The sequence below is a fragment of the Melopsittacus undulatus genome, chromosome 6, assembly GCF_012275295.1.
Source record: "Melopsittacus undulatus isolate bMelUnd1 chromosome 6, bMelUnd1.mat.Z, whole genome shotgun sequence".
Taxonomy (NCBI): Eukaryota; Metazoa; Chordata; class Aves; order Psittaciformes; family Psittaculidae; genus Melopsittacus; species Melopsittacus undulatus.
Genome location: NC_047532.1, coordinates 27,300,623 through 27,317,757, shown reverse-complemented (window position 1 = coordinate 27,317,757; position 17,135 = coordinate 27,300,623). Strand labels below are relative to the sequence as shown.

The following is a 17,135-nucleotide window of genomic DNA, read 5'->3' as shown; positions in this document are numbered from 1 at the left end:
ATTAGGATCTTGTCCCAGCAGTTGCTGACAACACACCCTGCCCTGAGAAATTAGACAGATAATAATTTCTAATGCACTTACCAGGGTTTTTGCAAATGAATATGGTGAAAATAACCATTCAACTACGATACGTGTTTTCTTTTTGTCAGAGGAATTTGCATCCCATTGACCTATTAGTCTATAAGGCTGAAAATCATTAAACACAATAAAAAGGCATACTGACAAGGCAGGCTTTACACGATGTGCAAAGGCAGTGCTTATCTTAAATGTCACTTTAATGAGAGACACAGTTGCCTGAGGAGTGAGCTTTCGTGTGGATGCTAAGTCAGGATTGCCTTTTAACAGGTTAGACAAAGGAGACAGTTCTTCTATGGTGATGGCCAAAAGCGGATGAAGCCAATTAATTGTTCCAAGCCGCCTTTGCAGATTGTTTGAAGTAGCAATATTATTAACAATGCGCATTTGTTGCAGGAACACACAGGAATTGTACAGCTTCCAGCCAAGATATTGCCAAGGAGGAAGCCATTGTACCTTCTCTAGAGCAATTTGGAAACCATAATGTTGCAATTCCAGAGAAATACAAAAAGCTGCTTGTTTCAATGGCACTTCTGTCTCAGATGCCAGCAAAGTGTCATCCATGTAGTGATACAACTTGATCTGGTTATGAGAATTTTGCACATTAGGTAATGCTTCATCAACTACAAGTTGACATGTTGCAGAACTATTTTTCATGCTTTGTGGTAACACAGTCCAGTGATACCGTGACATTGGTCTATCCTTATTGATACTTGGTACTTGGGACCATCTGGATACATGGTACTTGGGACCATCATCTGGATGTAAATGAATGGTGAAAAAACAATCTTTCAAGTCAATAATTTTCAAAAACCAGCTGTCTGGTATACACATAGGGTTAGGGATGCCATGTTGCAGGGCACCCATAGGTGCCATAACAGCAATAACAGTTTGTATATCTTACAAAAGCTGCCACCTTCCTCACTTTTTAGGTATAACAAAAACAGGAGTGTTCCATGGACTGGCAGGTGGAACGATATGTCCCAGAGAAAGCTGTTCCTGAACCAATTCTTGAGCTTTGTGAAGCTGCTTTCCTTTTGAGGGCCATTGATCTACCCAGACCGGTTTTTCTGTCAACCAGGTTAATTTTAGGTGCAGCTGAGCATCAATGGCCCTTATTGAAATTTTGTCATAATTGCCATGTTAAACTGTTTCAACAAATCTTGTGTCCAAAGGGTATAAGGCAAATCCAGAACATATGGTTGCAAGATTGCTACCTTTTTCTCCGACCCTTCAACATATAACAATACAGCACTTTGCCCAGGGACTTGAGTTCCTTCAATTCCTGAGACTAAGGCTGTTGCATGTGTCAAAGACCACTCAGGGGGCCATATAGATTGATAATTGAAACATCTGCACCTGTGTTAATTAAACCAGTAAAAGGAGATCCCTGTATCTTGCTTGACTAGTAGTCACCTTCTGCATTCAGAAGACACACAGAGGTCTGGAGCTGCCAAACCCAGCTGATCCCCTGTAGGACAGTTACTGCTGCCCTGCATTAGATGTGCTGAGGGGAAGTAGAATTAATTGTGATATAGGCACTGTACAAGGAGGCATAGGTGTTCATGCCATAATTTTGATTTCCCCCATATAGTCTGAATCAATTACCCCTGGAAGTATAAAAAACCCCGCTCTGGAACTGGAGGTTCTACAGTTTAGCAAAGCAAACAGACCCATAGGCAATGGCCTGAACACTCCTGTGGGTATCAAATATACACTCTGGTCTATGACTGTGGTACATTGGCTTGTGGCCAAATCCAACCCGGCACTCGCTGCTGTGGTGGGCTGGAGTTGACCGACAGTGGTCCCTGGTTGCACCCCATCGTGGGTTTGTTGTTTTGCAAGGTGATCACCTAGACTGGGGGTTGTAAGCTTTGCCAACTGGCCCTGTTGGTAGCTTTTGGGGCACCGGACCTCGCGCCCCTTCAGCCGTTTCCTGGACTCTACAAAACATTACCAGATTTGTCCATTTTTGACTGACATCGATTGCCCCAGTGATAGCCCTTTTGACATTGAGGACAAAGCTGGGTAGAAGCCCTAATCTGGGCTCCCCCTCGTGATCCCTTGCCTCTTCCATTCTGATGGGGGCAATCCTTCTTAATGTGATCCTCTTGCCCACAAATAAAGCATTTCACTGCCGCCTTAGCAACAGTCAGCTGCTGAGATAAGGGTGCCACGAGAAGCACAGCTTTGTATTGATCCAATCTAACATTTTGACAAGCTGTTATGAGATCAGTTACTGTTTTAACGTGATTCCACAATGGGTATATCGCCCGTCTACAGTCAGTATTAGCAATTTCAATAGCAAGTTAAAAAAATAACAAGTCAGCTGCCTGTGGGGAATCAATCTGTCTCTGTATAGCTGTTTGCAACCAATCAGGGAACTGTACATAGGGTTCTTGCACTCCCTGCCAGATCATTGCAAAAGAAGTCTCCCTTTTACCCAGATCTGGTACTCTATGGAGTGTTCTGATGGTAAGGCTAGTGGCTTGAGTGAAAACATCATGGTTTAAAGCCGCTTGAGCTGCTCCTATTGCATACTGACCCTCCCCCATTAACTCCAGCAAGCAATAAAGGAGCCGATGAGGAGAGGTGCCCTGCTTGACCTCGTGCTCACCAACAGGGAAGGACCCGTTGGAAATGTGACTCTCCAGGGAAGTCTTGGATGCAGTGATCATGAGATGGTCGAATTCGAGGTCCTCAAGACAATGAGAAGAGCATGCAGCAAGCTCACTGCCCTGGACTTCAAGAGAGCAGACTTTGGCCTCTTCAGGAAGCTGCTTAGCAAGGTTCCATGGGAAACAGCCCTAGAGGGCAAGGGGGCCCAAGACTCTTGGTTAACATTCAAAGATCACATGCTACAAGCTCAGGAGTGTTGCATCCCAACTAGAAGGAAGTGCAGCAGGAGGGCCAGGAGACCTCCTTGGATGGATAAGGAGCTGCTGAGAAAAAATCACAAGAAAAAAGAGGCTTATAAAAGGTGGAAGCAAGGACAGGTGGCCTGGGATGAATACAGGGATGTTGTCTGGGAAGTTAGGGACCAAGTTAGGAAAGCTAAGGCCCAATTGGAGCTAAACTTGGCAAGGGATGTTAAAGAAGGGATTTTATAGGTATGTAGCGGCTAAAAAACAGACTAGGGACAATGTAGGCCCCTCCGGAAACTTTCGGGAGAACTGGCTACACAGGACTTGGAGAAGGCTGAGGTTCTGAATGGCTTCTTTGCCTCGGTCTTCACTGGCAAAGGCTCTGACCACACCACCCAAGTCTTCAAGGCGGACTCAGGGACTGTGAAAACCTAGACCTTGGGCCCACTGTACATGAGGATCTGGTTTCAGACCATCTTAAGAACCTGAATGTATACAAGTCCATGGGACCTGATGAAATCCATCCGCGGGTCCTGAAGGAGCTGGCAAATGAAGTTGCAAAGTCACTGGCTATCATATTTGAAAAATCATGGCAGTCAGGTGAAGTTCCCAATGACTGTGAAAAGGGAAATATAACCCCCGTTTTCAAGAAGGGGAAAATGGATGACGCGGGGAATTACAGACCAGTCAGTCTCACCTCTGTGCCTGGAAAAATCTGGGAGCAGATTCTCCTGGAAGGCATGCTAGGGCACATGAAAAACAACAAGGTGCTTGGTGACAGCCAGCATGGCTTTACTAGGAGGAAATCCTGCCTGACCGATTTGGTGGCCTTCTATGATGGGGCTACGGAAATGATGGACAGGGGTAGAGCAGTTGATGTCATCTACCTGGGACTGTCCAAAGCGTTCGACACTGTCCCACATGACATCCTTGTCTCTAAATTGGAGAGACATTAATTTGATAGGTGGACCACTCGGTGGATAAAGAACTGGCTGGATGGTTGCACTCAAAGAGTTGTGGTCAACGGTTCAATGTCTGGCTGGAGATCAGTAACGAGTGGTGTCCCTCAGGGATTGGTGTTGGGACCAGTCTTGTTCAACATCTTTGTCAGTGACATGGACAGTGGGATTGACTGTGGCCTCAGCAAGTTTGCCGATGACACCAAGCTGTGTGGTTCGGTTGATACGCTAGAGGGAAGGAATGCCATCCAGAGGGACCTTGACACACTTGTGAGGTGGGCTGATGCCAACCTCATGAAGTTTAACCATGCCAAGTGCAAGGTCCTACACCTGGGTCGGAGCAATCCCAGGCACAGCTGCAGGTTGGGCAAAAAGGAAATTCAGAGCAGCCCTGCAGAGAAGGACTTGGGGGTGTTGGTCAATGAGAAAATGAACATGAGCCAGCTGCAGTGTGTGCTTGCAGCCCAGAAAGCCAACCGTATCCTGGACTGCATCCAAAGAAGTGTGACCAGCAGGTCAAAGGAAGTGATCCTGCCCCTCTACTCTGCTCTCATTAGACCTCCCTTGGAGTATTGTGTTCAGTTCTGGTGTCCTCAACATAAAAAGGACATGGTGCTGTTAGAACATGTCCAGAGGAGGGCCACGAGGATGATCAAGGGACTGAAGCACCTCCCATATGAAGACAGGCTGAGAAAGTTGGGCTGTTCAGCCTGGAGAAGGCTGCATGGAGACCTCATAGCAGCCTTCCAGTATTTGAAGAGGGCTTACAGGGATGCTGGGGAGGGACTATTCATTAGGGACTGTAGTGATAGGACAAGGGGTAACAGGTTAAATCTTAAACAGGGGAAGTTTAGATTGGATATAAGGAAGAAATTCTTTACTGTAAGGGTGGTGAGGCACTGGAATGTGCTGGCCAGGGAGGTAGTGAATGCTCCATTCCTGGCAGTGTTCAAGGCCAGGTTGGATGAAGCCTTGGGTGATATGGTTTAGTGTGAGGTGTCCCTGCCCATGGCAGGGGGGTTGGAACTAGATGTTCTTAAGGTCCTTTCCAACCCTAACTATTTTATGGTTCTACATTGCATGTATGCCTTTGCTGGCCCTGCTACAACATGCTTAAACAGTATAAATCTCTGTTGACTATGAGGATTTTAATCTCTTTAGTTTTGATTCTAGTCTCTTTTTACAATAGTCCTTTGAAAAAGAAATTGTTTTTTTCCTCCCCTAGAAGTCTGTAACACTTGTGTGTCCTTTCAGCCAAGCACTCCCCAGAGGACTCTGGCCTTAATAATTATGTCACACTGCCTACTGGTTGCAATACTGGGCGTCCTCCCACTCTACCTGGGGCCTCCTGTTCCTCTGAGCAGAGTTTTGCCAGCTAGCTCTGCATTTGTATCTAAGTAGTTCAAAGCCTAAGGACTGTGTCCCTCCCACCCACTGAGTTATAATCAGATGGCATGGCTTAAGTTTGACTCATTAACTTCATGCATACATAGTTTCCAGGAAGAGTAAATGAACTTTCAATTTAAATGCTGTGCCTACAACAAATCCTAGGAATAACATTTTCAGTAGCATTATGTATGTTCCAGATCATGATTAAAATGTCCAAAACTAACTCCACCACTTAGATTTCAAACATGAGGAAAATCTGCAGAAAGCAATCTTCTGAAGTGAGAATCCCAAAACAAAGTATGTAATTTCTGAGCATGGTGCATAAAGACAACACTCTTAACCTCCAAGAGGTCTTTAAAGTAACAGAGATAAATTAATTATAAATCCTTGCATTACTATCATAGTTGATCTTATTTCTTCTTTGGGTTTCTGAGTTTTGCTTTTTCTTTTTATTCTAAATGACCCATATTAAACTTGCAAACTATTTCCCCATTTATTGTGGGACGTACTTCAAACGACTCAGAAATTCCTAGACCTAATGTCAAGCAGCCTGCTGAATACCAGTCATATAGGAGAAGTCTTCTGGCTGCTGAAGACTGTTGAACACCATGGACAGATTTCTCAGCCAGATCTAAAACAAATTTTTGCATATTGGGATAGGCAGATGGGCACTCTGTGAGATTCTCTGCTCCCAGATCACAATGCTGTTAAGCCAAGCCAACAAAGGCTTCCCGCTAGCGTAACGGAATGTAGGTTTCAGTTCAGTTCAGAGCAAAGACATGAAAAACAATCTTATTTTCCAGTTGCCTTGGGCTACTGACTTTGGTTTCAGCACTGCTGTACTGCTCCATGTCATGGAACTTCAGAAGAAATGGATATGAGAAAAATCTCAGGGTACTTAGAAAATAGTTTAAAATACCAACCTGGATACTACATCAAACCAAGTTCTTGCCTTTGATCCCAAAGAAATTACATAAACATTAACTAAATAATAATGAAAGCTACAGCTGCTTCCTGAAGATCTGGGTCAAACTGCCACAGTGGCACCTATTCCAAAGAAGTGAGGACATTGTATATCAGCTGGGGACTTGGCCTATGAAGGTAAAGTCACTTAGCAGCACGCCACATTCAGTGTGTGTGCATTTAAGCTTGTTTTACTTACTGCTGAAGCCGTCTGCATGTGCTTTAAAATACATCTTAGAGAAACAGCACAGAGCTGTAACTCTTGCAGAAATGCAGACCCTTAATTTCTTATCCAGCTGAGAAAGCAATGCAAAACTAAAATACCCAAACCTATATTCACTCAACTTTTGAGGAGCTTTCAGCAAACTTTTGAGATCCCTTCATGTCGAAGGAACCCAGAATCAAGAGGACGACTCGATACCAGTTACACATCTTGTTCCACTTTATTGATCACAATCGCCTACATTTATACAGTTACTGATAGCCCAGGCGCTACTAAACACTCTTTCATTGGTTACATTAGTTTGTCCACCTGCATATCTATACATAGCTATTGGCTAAGCTAGAATTTCCATGTCAGTCTCTGCGTCTGCTTACAATGGCTGTATTAGTGGATACATGTACAGTGTAGCACACTGCAACTAAGATACAATTGGTTACATTAGGCGGATGAGAGCCTGGTCTCCAAAACTTGCTAACAGTTCACTATTGTGTCTTAACACATCCCAGTTTCCTCTCATCTTGCTTGCACTGCTGCTTTTGCTTCTTTACCCACAGCTTTCTTCATCCTCGGTTCATGTCAAGCTCCACATAGGCACTTGCTGATTTAGGACTGTGGCCTGCACTCTCCATAAACACCATTTTCTAATGCTAAAACATCGGGATTGGGCACAATATGCCCACTGCCTTGCAGCCAGTCCACAACAGTTCACTGTCATTCACTCAGTTTCAAGCCTGGGTTGTGCAAGTTAGAATCAGAGATTATTCAGCCCTTCATAATTCGTGTGCCCACACTCCATCAGCCATTGTTCCACACCTACATTAGTCAAAATACCATGATTATTTTTTTGGGAGACCCAAGACAAGTTCCCAACAGCAGAAAATAAACCATGGCACAGCCTGAAATAACTGTTAGATATTCAGCTTCCCAGGCCATGAGCTAAGATCCTTATTTCTGGACTAAGAATCATCTGATCCATGGCTACAACTGGTGAAATCCTATTTACCCATGAAGAAAAGAGGAGTCAGCACAAGGAGAGAGTTATTTCATATGATCCAAGAAGACAACTTCAGCATTTTGGTGGGTTTTAAATAGCGAGAGCAGTCAGTGCTAGAAGTTAATATGCTAACAATGCACGTGAAATTCAGCTCCTTGGAGGAGACTTCCAGATCCATGAGCAGCTTTCTAAAGGCCACTGTGCCATCTACACAGTGATGGTGTTTCTTCTTCGGAAGCACTCTCAATCTATGCTCTTTCCAGGCTGTCAATTGATAGAGTGCCTTCTTCATCCTCTTCCTGAATAGTGCTCTGTCAGGAGAAGAGGAAAGAAAGAAAAATAAGGGGAAAGAATGTTTCCCCTCTTCTGCTAACCACAGTCTATCCCAAAGAAATTATAGAAACATAACAATATTGAGAGTTACAGCCACCCCCTGTAGATCTGCCTCGAACTTCTACAGCAGCACCGATTCTGGGGAAGAGATGACAGAATCCCTGAATGATCATGGTTGAAATGACCTGAAGATCATGCAGTTCCAAGCCTCCCTGCCACAGGCAGGGACACCACATGCTAGACCATGTCACCTGAGGCAGAGAAAAAAAAAAAAAAGTGGCTTTCAGATTGCGGTTAAACAATAAAAGATGTTACGAGAGCTCAGTGAAAAACAATGAAAGACTTTCCCTTGGCTTCTCTGGATGCAGGTTTTGAGTGTGCTGCCTGATGTGACATCAGGCCCAGTAGTGCTGCAGTTATAGCTGATTGTGAGCAGCCCCTCTGTCAGTCAGGGAACAGTGTTTTGCTGATCACAGGTTCCTGGGACATTGCCAGTGAACAAGCTCAGCAGTGGGTGGGTCTCTCTTGCAAAGGCATCTGCTCTGAGGAGAGACTTTCCATCTTCTCTTTGTTTTCCCACCTTCAGATTCAGCTCCTTGAACAAGCAACTGCAGAAGCTTTTGAGTGGAAAGATGTTGTATCATGACCTCTTTTTGAAAGCATCTTTGTCCTTGCTGGTGTCTCTCTCTGGGATATTCCTGTAATGTTCAGGGCACAGTACAAACTAGGCCTGGAAATGAAAGGGCGGTGTTCGGTGGCAGCTTGGCACTTCCAAGATGGCCATCATATATATTCCTCAAAGTCTCTTGCCAGCACAGGTGCAAACATACTATCTTATTTTGTAGCCAAAGCAATCAGAAGCAGGAAGATGCCTGACTGCAAAACTCAGCCTGAATCCCTTGCTAGGCTAGGAACAGACACTGCAGCTATCCTGATGCCTTGGGCCTTGTGACTCCATCCATGTGGTCCCAGGGGAGCTGAGTGCCTGGGCCCATATTTGACCTACTGTGCATTGTTGGAGCTAGGCATTAGACTTGGCTTCTCCACCCTGGAAGAGTCATTCCATATTTACTGTGATCTGACAGAGACTCCTTGCAAAGTGCAGACAAAAGCTTCCATCACCCCTGAGCACGCTGGGTTTGTTTGAACCTTTCCCTCTCTGAGGCTGCCTGCTCTGCTAGACCTGCACCCCTCTGTGCCCAGGTGCAAGGCAGGGCCTCCTCTCCTGCAGGAGGACTGCTTCCCTTTCATCTGAAACACCTCATCCCTTGCAGGTGTGTTAGGTGTTGTGGCCTGCAATGCAGCCTTCCTTTGCTCAAGGGTGAGTCCTGCTGTGGGGAGTGAAGGCAAACAGTCTGGGAGTGAGCTCTGAGGCCTTAGCACGTAACAAGCCCTGGGTCGATCAGCGGGGCTGTTGAAGGACAGGGACAGTTGAAGAGCAAGCCTCGGGTGGATGGGCCTGGATGGAGTTGTGGAGGGAATCTCAGATGGAGGCCAGAGGATGCGGGGGTTGTGAGATGGTCTGCAACATTGTGGTTGGTCTGTTTTCCTGGAGGGTTTTACAGGGGCCAAGGAAATTGAACGTGGTAGGTATGTGCAGGTTGGAAAGTACTGAACAAGGGGATAAAAAGGGCTTTGTGATAATAAACGAGGATTTGAGTCCGCATTAACTTGAGTCCGTGTCCTGAAATGCCACATCCTGCCTGCCCACTCATGAGTAAAAATGCCTCCACCCTTCACTGTGAACTTTGAAACCTGTGTGTTTCCCCTACCTTTGAGCCCCATTTATAAAATCATAGACTGATTTGTGTTGTAAGGGACCTTAAAGATCCATTTGGTTGCAACCCCCCTGGCATGGGCAGGGACATCAGGTTGCTCAAAGCCCCGTCCAGCCTGGCCTTAAACATTTCCAGGGATGGGGCACCCACAGCTACCCTGAGCACCCTGTGGCAGTATCTCACCACCTTCATAGTAAAGAACTTCCTAGTGCCTAAATCTCCTTTCTTTCACGTTAATGTTATTCCTACTTGTCCTGTCACATTCCTACCACATCCCCTGTTTGGAGGCTGTTGCCGAGCCCTGGATGCGTGCAGAGAGAGAGAGACCCCATGTCCTAGGATTGCTCCTGCATCTCCTTCATCACATCTGCAGATGGATGCCCATTGCATCACTTGAGGCTGGCTTACTCAGAGGCTGAAAACGTGTTGCTGCTTTTGGCTCTGGGTTTATGAAGGGATTGTCAGGTGAGGTGCCAGGTCTGAGCAGAGCAGCTGGGGTTTTGGGGATGGGGGGGTTCCTGTGGTATTCCCCAGGTACCTGCAGGAGTCACACACAGAATCACAGAATCCCAAGGGTTGGAAGGGACCTCGAAAGATCATCTAGTCCAACCCCCCTGCAAGAGCAGAGTAACCTAGAGTACATCACACAGGAACTTGTCCAGGGGGGCCTTGAATATCTCCAGCATAGGAGACTCCACAACCCCCCCAAGTCCTGCTGTATGTGTCTGTGTATCAGACACTGCTTCTGCTAAGGAGCAGTTATACTTTTGCTGTATGCTTGGTTTTGTAGTGTGAAGGCAAAGGCTGAAAAAGACCCTTTACCTGTTCTCAGAGAAGTGTTTCCAGTCTCTCCTAGAGGGAAACTGATTGCAGGGTAAAAGTACCTGCTGTTAGAGAGCAAGTAAAAATTGATTTCATAGGAGAGGTCACTTGCTGCTGGCCAAATAAGCTGGAAAATGGCACTGTGGTGTTTTTTGATTGATTGCTTATGAAGCAGACCTTCTTGGGACTGAGGTCCTGGCATAAAGCTAGGTTGTGGTGACGTAGCAACAAAGCAGTGAAATCTGCTGGTAAAGGTCTGATTCTAATTTTCTTTTTTGTATGATCTCCAGGAATATAGATGTTCATCTGCAACTGTGAACACTATGGTTTCCTCCCCATGCCCCTGAAATCACAGCAGACACTGCAAGAAGAAACTGAGAACTTTGGGCAAATGCTAATCGAGGCTATAAGTAAGTTGCTGTGCCCTGCCATGATGGACACCCCAGAAGCCAGCCCTCACTCCCAGTACCCCCAGTTAATGTTTGTGGAGCTCTCTTGCCAGCAGCCCAGCTTTCTTCCCCTTGGGAACCTGCATCCTGATCTGATTGTTCTCATGCAGTTTTGATATGCGGTTTTCTATTTTCTCCCCGGGGATGTAATTCCTTCACAACCAGGTGAACCTTATTCACAAAATCCCTCAACTTCCCAGATCAAAAGCAAAGATGCATCTTTCAGGTGGAGCAGATGCTGCAGTTTTTTGTCATGATGTCTGTCTGGCACATGGCTGCTGGCTTCTGCTTTGTATCGTGAATGCTTTCTGCTGTACCCGCTCCTGGCCTGAGTTCACATGCCAGCTCCCTGGGGCTTTCAGCCCAGTGATGAAAACATGTGGTGATACCTTGTACCAATGCAACATGTACGTGAAGGTGATGCTTGGGATCTCTCCTCTCCTTCAGTCGATTGTCCATTCATCACCTAGAGGACCTGGGTTCTCCCTGCTGGTGAGCTTCTAGCCATTTCCCTCAGAGTATATTATCTTTTCACATATTTAGCTCTTTCCTGATCCCTCATCTTTTGGTTTTAAATCTTTTGCAAGGAGAAAATAGCCATTTGTTATGTGGGGAGAAATGCTGAGCTCAGGGAGCAGAACAGAAAGGGCTCAGGACGTGCTCTTTGCCTCTGCTGTTTGCTGTAGAGACACAAGGCCAGTCAGGTCTGTGGGCACTTAGTACCTGCTATGAGAGCCATGTTTAGAAGTGTACCTACTATGAGAGCCATGTTTAGAAGTGTAGACTTGTGTGCAAGGGCAGTGCTCAGCAAATCTTTGGGCTTTCTGTCTTGAGGGTATGAATGTTTGAATCCAGCCAGGAGGAGATGGAGAAGTTGGGCTGAAAAGCAGGTTATTTCCCCAGTTCTCATGTGTCTCCTCTACATCAGACTCTTCAGAGCAGCTTGGCAGTCCTTCCATTCTGTGCCAAAACCAGGTCTTTTGGGAAAACTCTCCTGCTTTCCAGTGACAGAAGGGAGTAATTTCTCTGGCCTGAGAGAAACACTGGAGCTCTGGAGCAGCTGTGTGATGCAGGCTGTCTGCTGGATTCTAGCCCAATTTGGGTATGATCAGGAGTGATGAAAAGCATGCACACTGTCTCTTTACTGGGGCAGCTCCTCCCCCTGCCCTTCTTGATTGCCACATTTTTCTGCTATGACCCTAAGTAGTAGTGAACTACAAATATGGCTGCTGACACTGGTAGTGCCCCAAGAAGCTGTAGAAATTCCTCTCCCAGCTCTGCCTCATGCTGTGAAGAGGGCAGGCATTGAGAATAGAAGATTGGATAGGGCTGTGCTGTGCTTTAATTAACCAGTGCCCGTGTTACTCACAGAGCCAGCAGCCCCCTGTGTATGCTTCTTGCAGGGTGTCAGCGGCACCGTGACCCAGGGAGTTGTGGTGATCAGGGGAACCTTTGTTTTCCTGGTGTATCCTGCTCCATCTGTTTATAGGAATTGTAAAGTCTGAACCTGATTTAGCTCTGTGTGTTTGAGTGTCTGTGTTGAGGACAGAGCTGGTGTTGTTTTTTCCATGTTGTCCTTTGTGGCTGCACTTTATTTATTGAATTTCTTATTTTTGCATTTGTACTGAGCTGGAACTCAATCTGCTCCTTACTGGGCTGCACTTGCTTGCTGGGGACTGAAAAATATCCCTGACCCTCTGCAGTGTACCTGCAAATGAGGGTTTAAGTCCTCTGTCCTCCACCAGAGAGTCTGTCTCCTCAAGGCCTAGGTGGGCCCTGCCCAGACATCTCTATCCCCATTGTTGGCTCTCTGCCAGGCTTTCTGCTCTGGCAGGGGTAGCAGTGGACATTCAGTGCCTGAAGTAATGACAAAAATCCTTCCTTTACTGTGTCCTTGTACTTGAATGGGGGCCCCACTGATAATATTCGACAGAGGCAGTGGCAGCATTGTGGAGGAATATATGGGTCAGTGTTCCTCTAGGACTGAAGCTAGAGATGGCCATGGTACTCTGTGTTTAATATAAATCTAAGCATCCTATATATTTGTAAATTACAGACTTTGCTGGGCCTGGTCTCCCCTCACCTTTATTGACCCTCAAAGATCAAGTTTCCCTTGTGAGCATCCCTAAAAAATGGTTTTAAGATCGAGAACTTGCCTCTAAACTTTCAACTCAAAACCAACTCATTTTTTTTGGCCAAATTCTAAGTAACCTGAATGAAAATACCCCCAATATTTTCAAAAGATGTGCTTTTCCAATGGGGCTGCTGGAGAAGAGTGGATGAGGACTCCCTTTTCTTAATCAGTCCCAAACTGGGAGGCTGATGGCTTTCTCTTCTATCCAGATTTTCATGATCAATATGAAGCATCGGAAAGACAGGCAGGATTGGATGCTGTGGACTCTCTATGAGCAGGAGATTGCAGTCAAGATAGTGGAGGCTGTGCATGGAAAGTGAGCTTACGCTGCAGTTGCTGTTTGCAAGGAGTGGGTTGTGCAGTAATGCTTAACACCACCTCCTTGGATGCCCTGACCTCCCTTCTGGTGGGGAAGGCTGGGCTGAGAGGAGAGGTGAGTATCACTTATATCTACCTAACAGTCTGTTTCAGGCAGTTTTGCTTTCTTTCTTTCTTCTGCAATTTTCCAGTTTCCATGAGAGAACTGGGGCAGGGTGGTTCAGACTAAGGTGAAAATGGGGTTAAAATCATGCTAGTTTTTGTGAACTGTAACACTTGCACACGGTTCAAAGGAGTCAGCAGTAAAAGTGAGAGCAGTTACCTCCTGGGAAGGCTGCCCACCCTAGTGCTGCAGAGCTGTTATGTTACAGTGTTAACCCTGACACGGCCCTTTCCAAGTTTACTTTAAGGTATGTTAAGGCTTTTTTATAATGAGAAATCAAAGCAGAAACTTTTGGTCTGGGAGCTGCAAAAGGCGTCGGGGAGATAGGAACCCACGTGCCATCTAGAGGTCGTGAAGACTTTGGCACCCGTCAAGACCTCTTAGGAAAACAATCTGAGCCAAGCACCTGCCACATTGATGGTTTCACAAGAAGCTGTTAGCAGAGTTAAGGCTATGATTTGTCAGCTGGATTTAGAAATGTAAATCAGTAAGTTATTTTTTCTCAGGGTTTTTGAGTTAAACCAGTACAGGCATTTCTCAAGATGAGGTTTTCTTTGAACATTAGCAGCGTTTCCTGTGTTGTGTCCGTGTCTGACTTGAATTCACTTTTCTTTTAAATGGTGATAGGTGTTTTCCCTTTTCTCAGAGCACTTAACACAAGTTAAGCTGTCAGCATCCATACGCTTCTGGGATCCTGGACCCATCATCTTCCAGGCCACTGACCAGAGGAGAGATTGGCTGCTTCCCTAGTCACTATTGCATCTGGAAGGAGATAAGGAGTTGCAGGTGTCTTGGTGCTCCTGCAGGAAGGTGCTGTGGGGTAGGTGCAGGAGGAGGGCACACAGCCAGTCCTAGGGCAGAGCATCAAGTACGATGCTGGTTTCTGGAATTGTAGGATAGAACCATTTTCTTTGGTTTGTAAGGGGTCAGGCATGGGCATTTTCTTGAATATAGTATTCAGCTTTCTCATCTCTGCTTTCCATTTTCCAACAGAGACGAATGATTTTTATCAGAGTATTTTCATGACTCTGTTTGCAAACCATCCAGTAGCCTGCTTGGTGCAAGTTTGTTTAGGAGAAAGGCAAGAAGGTTTTGAAGAACAAATGGTGTTTCAAAAACTTCCTCTTTTTATCTCTTGTTCTGCATGTAGACTGAAGCAAGTTCCAGTGACTGAGTGGCTTTTTTGAGTTGGCATGTCATGAAGATGCTTAATAGCAGGCACCTCTGTTACCTGAGCTAAGAGATCTTGTTTGGGTGGTAAAAGCTTCTGTCTGTCCCTGGTCACATGGGGAGCAACACTTGAGAGGATCTGGTCTGTGCCGGCCGTAGATGCTGCAGTTACACAGGCCAACATCAGCGGGAGGGATTATTTCATGTACGGTGTGGCGGAGACAGGGAGAAAGACTTGGTACTGAAAGAATACTGGGCAATGGCAGTGGTTACTCAGATGAAGACAGCCTTCTGCCCTGGGAGGTGTTAGTTGCAGCACTTATCAGCAGGGCAGAGCACTGCTCTAAAGAGCATAAAACCAGCAGGGGTGATTTCAGTGCTGAGAAGTTGGGCAATGCAGCAATCAGATGATAATGTGGGAACCCACATACAGGATGTCTTTGTGCATGTGTTCCTCAAGTTGTGAGAGCCAGACTCTGGATATGCTAGATTGTCCTCCTTCACAGACTTCACAAACACTTTCTCCTAAGAAGGAGTGCTTTCTGAACAGCAGCTTTGGCATCGAAGGCTGCTGTGTGTTCCTTTGAAGAGGTGGTTTCTGTGCTCACACAAGATGATAGCTTTCGGCTTCTAGATGGTGCGACTTCAGATGGTGATGTGCCACTGTGATCACTTCTGAACCTTTTGTTTCAGGGGGTGAACAGAGAACTGGAGAAGATGCTTGTTATTGAGGATGATGTGCGCTTTGAGCATCAGTTTAAGAGGAAGCTTACAAAGCTGTGATGTTCAACATGAAGGTGAATGTTCAACAAGCCCTGCTAGATTGGGAGCTTATGTAAGTAACTGTCCTGCAGCCACCTGGGAACTGCTGGGCACACAGGGGGAGGTCAGCAGCGCCTGCTGTGTCATGGTGGAGGTGTAGGGGAAAGTGGCAGAGACTTCTCTTGCAGTCAGGACAGATCTGCCTTCTGGGGCAGGCTGATGGTTCAGTCCTGAGGTTTGGACCATGTCATCTTTGCTCCCTTATGAAGTGTTTCAGTTTTACCACCCAGTGGGTTAAGGTTTGGATGTCTGAGAGTGGTGCAGGATAGAAATCTGTGAGCCTGGTCAGGGATTACGTCTTGGATTGCCCCTTTGCCCTACCTTGGTTGACATGAATAGTCTTGTGGTCTTAGTTGCTTCAGATTCACTTTGGTTTTGGTTTCCTTAGGTTTTTTCAGCCTTTAAGCTACATTGGCCAGAAAAGGGTGTGGGTGCAAGAGCCTGAGAAAGCAGTTCCCAGTGTCATGAATCTGGTGGAAGCTGATTATGCGTATTAGGCCCTAGGGTACGATTCTCTTCCCAAGGGGCTCAGAAACTCATCAGAGCTGACCCTTTCAGCAAGATGCTGCCTGTAGATGAATTTCTGCCAGTTATGTACAACAAGCACCCTGTGTAAGTAGTAAGCCTTTGTTGCTTAATTTGACGTAAGCTGGATCTTGCTAATGTCCTTAAGCCAGATCGTGTTGGTGTGTCTCACTTCTGTAGCCCAGTTGGTGTGAGACAGGGCTACTCACACTTTTTGGCTCTCTAGAGCAGAGCTCCGGACACGCGTCAAAGGAGGTGACAGACTTGCTGCAGAGGGGTTATTGTCCATAGGCCCTGAACCAAGTAGGGACTGGTCCTGAGACACTTGGCTATCTCTGGTAATGGTGGTGCTGGTTGTACAGATTGTGTGGGGTTGTAAAACAGGAGGCTCTAGCTGTAGAGAGTCAGAACTCTGTACTGGAACTCCACCCAGCGACTTCCTCCGCTCCCTGGGATCTGTTTGTTTGGTGGGTTGGCTTGTATTTCTGTTATAAGCAGTGGCACTGGTGAACATTCACTCTGTCACTGAGGCGATTTTTCTCTCCTCTTTAGAGTGAAGTACACGGAGTACTATGAGTCCAGAGACTTGAAAGCCTTTTCAGCAGAACCCTTCCTTGTTTACCCTATGTACTCCACTGGGCAGCCAGGCTACCTCAGTGACACAGAAACCTCTGCAGTCTGGGACAAGGAGACTGTGTCAACAGACTGGGACAGAACACACTCCTGGAAATCCCGTCAGCAGGGCAAGATACACAGCGATGCCCAGAACCACAGCAATGCTCTGCCTTCCCAGTCACCTCTCAATGAGCCATCCTCCAGGTATGAGCTATGACTACCTACTTCCCCTGGGACTCTGTTGACAGCTGAACCTGTCTCACACTTTAGCTTTTCACTTTTGAAAGTTGTGGCCTCCTTCTTCACGTGGCCTTCTTCCCACTGCTTTGAATGGCAAAGCAAAGAGGTTGGACCTGTCAACTAGCCGAGCTGCTTAGGATTGGGTGGGAGATGAAGGAGGAGAAAGAACAAGTGTTTCCAAGCGGCAGAAAAAAGGCAGAGATGTGAACAAAAGCCCTCACAAGCTTTTGTAAAAATCCCCAGCCTTGAATGACATCTTTCTATAGTTCTTCATGTAGAATGCTGTATTTATAAAGATT

At 46.2% G+C, this 17,135-nt stretch overlaps 1 pseudogene; it reads left to right on the top strand.

The window, feature by feature from the left end:
• The first annotated feature begins 11,254 nt into the window (after positions 1-11,254).
• On the top strand, positions 11,255-16,813 carry LOC106023422 (procollagen galactosyltransferase 2-like; annotated as a pseudogene).
• Positions 16,814-17,135: the final 322 nt, after the last annotated feature.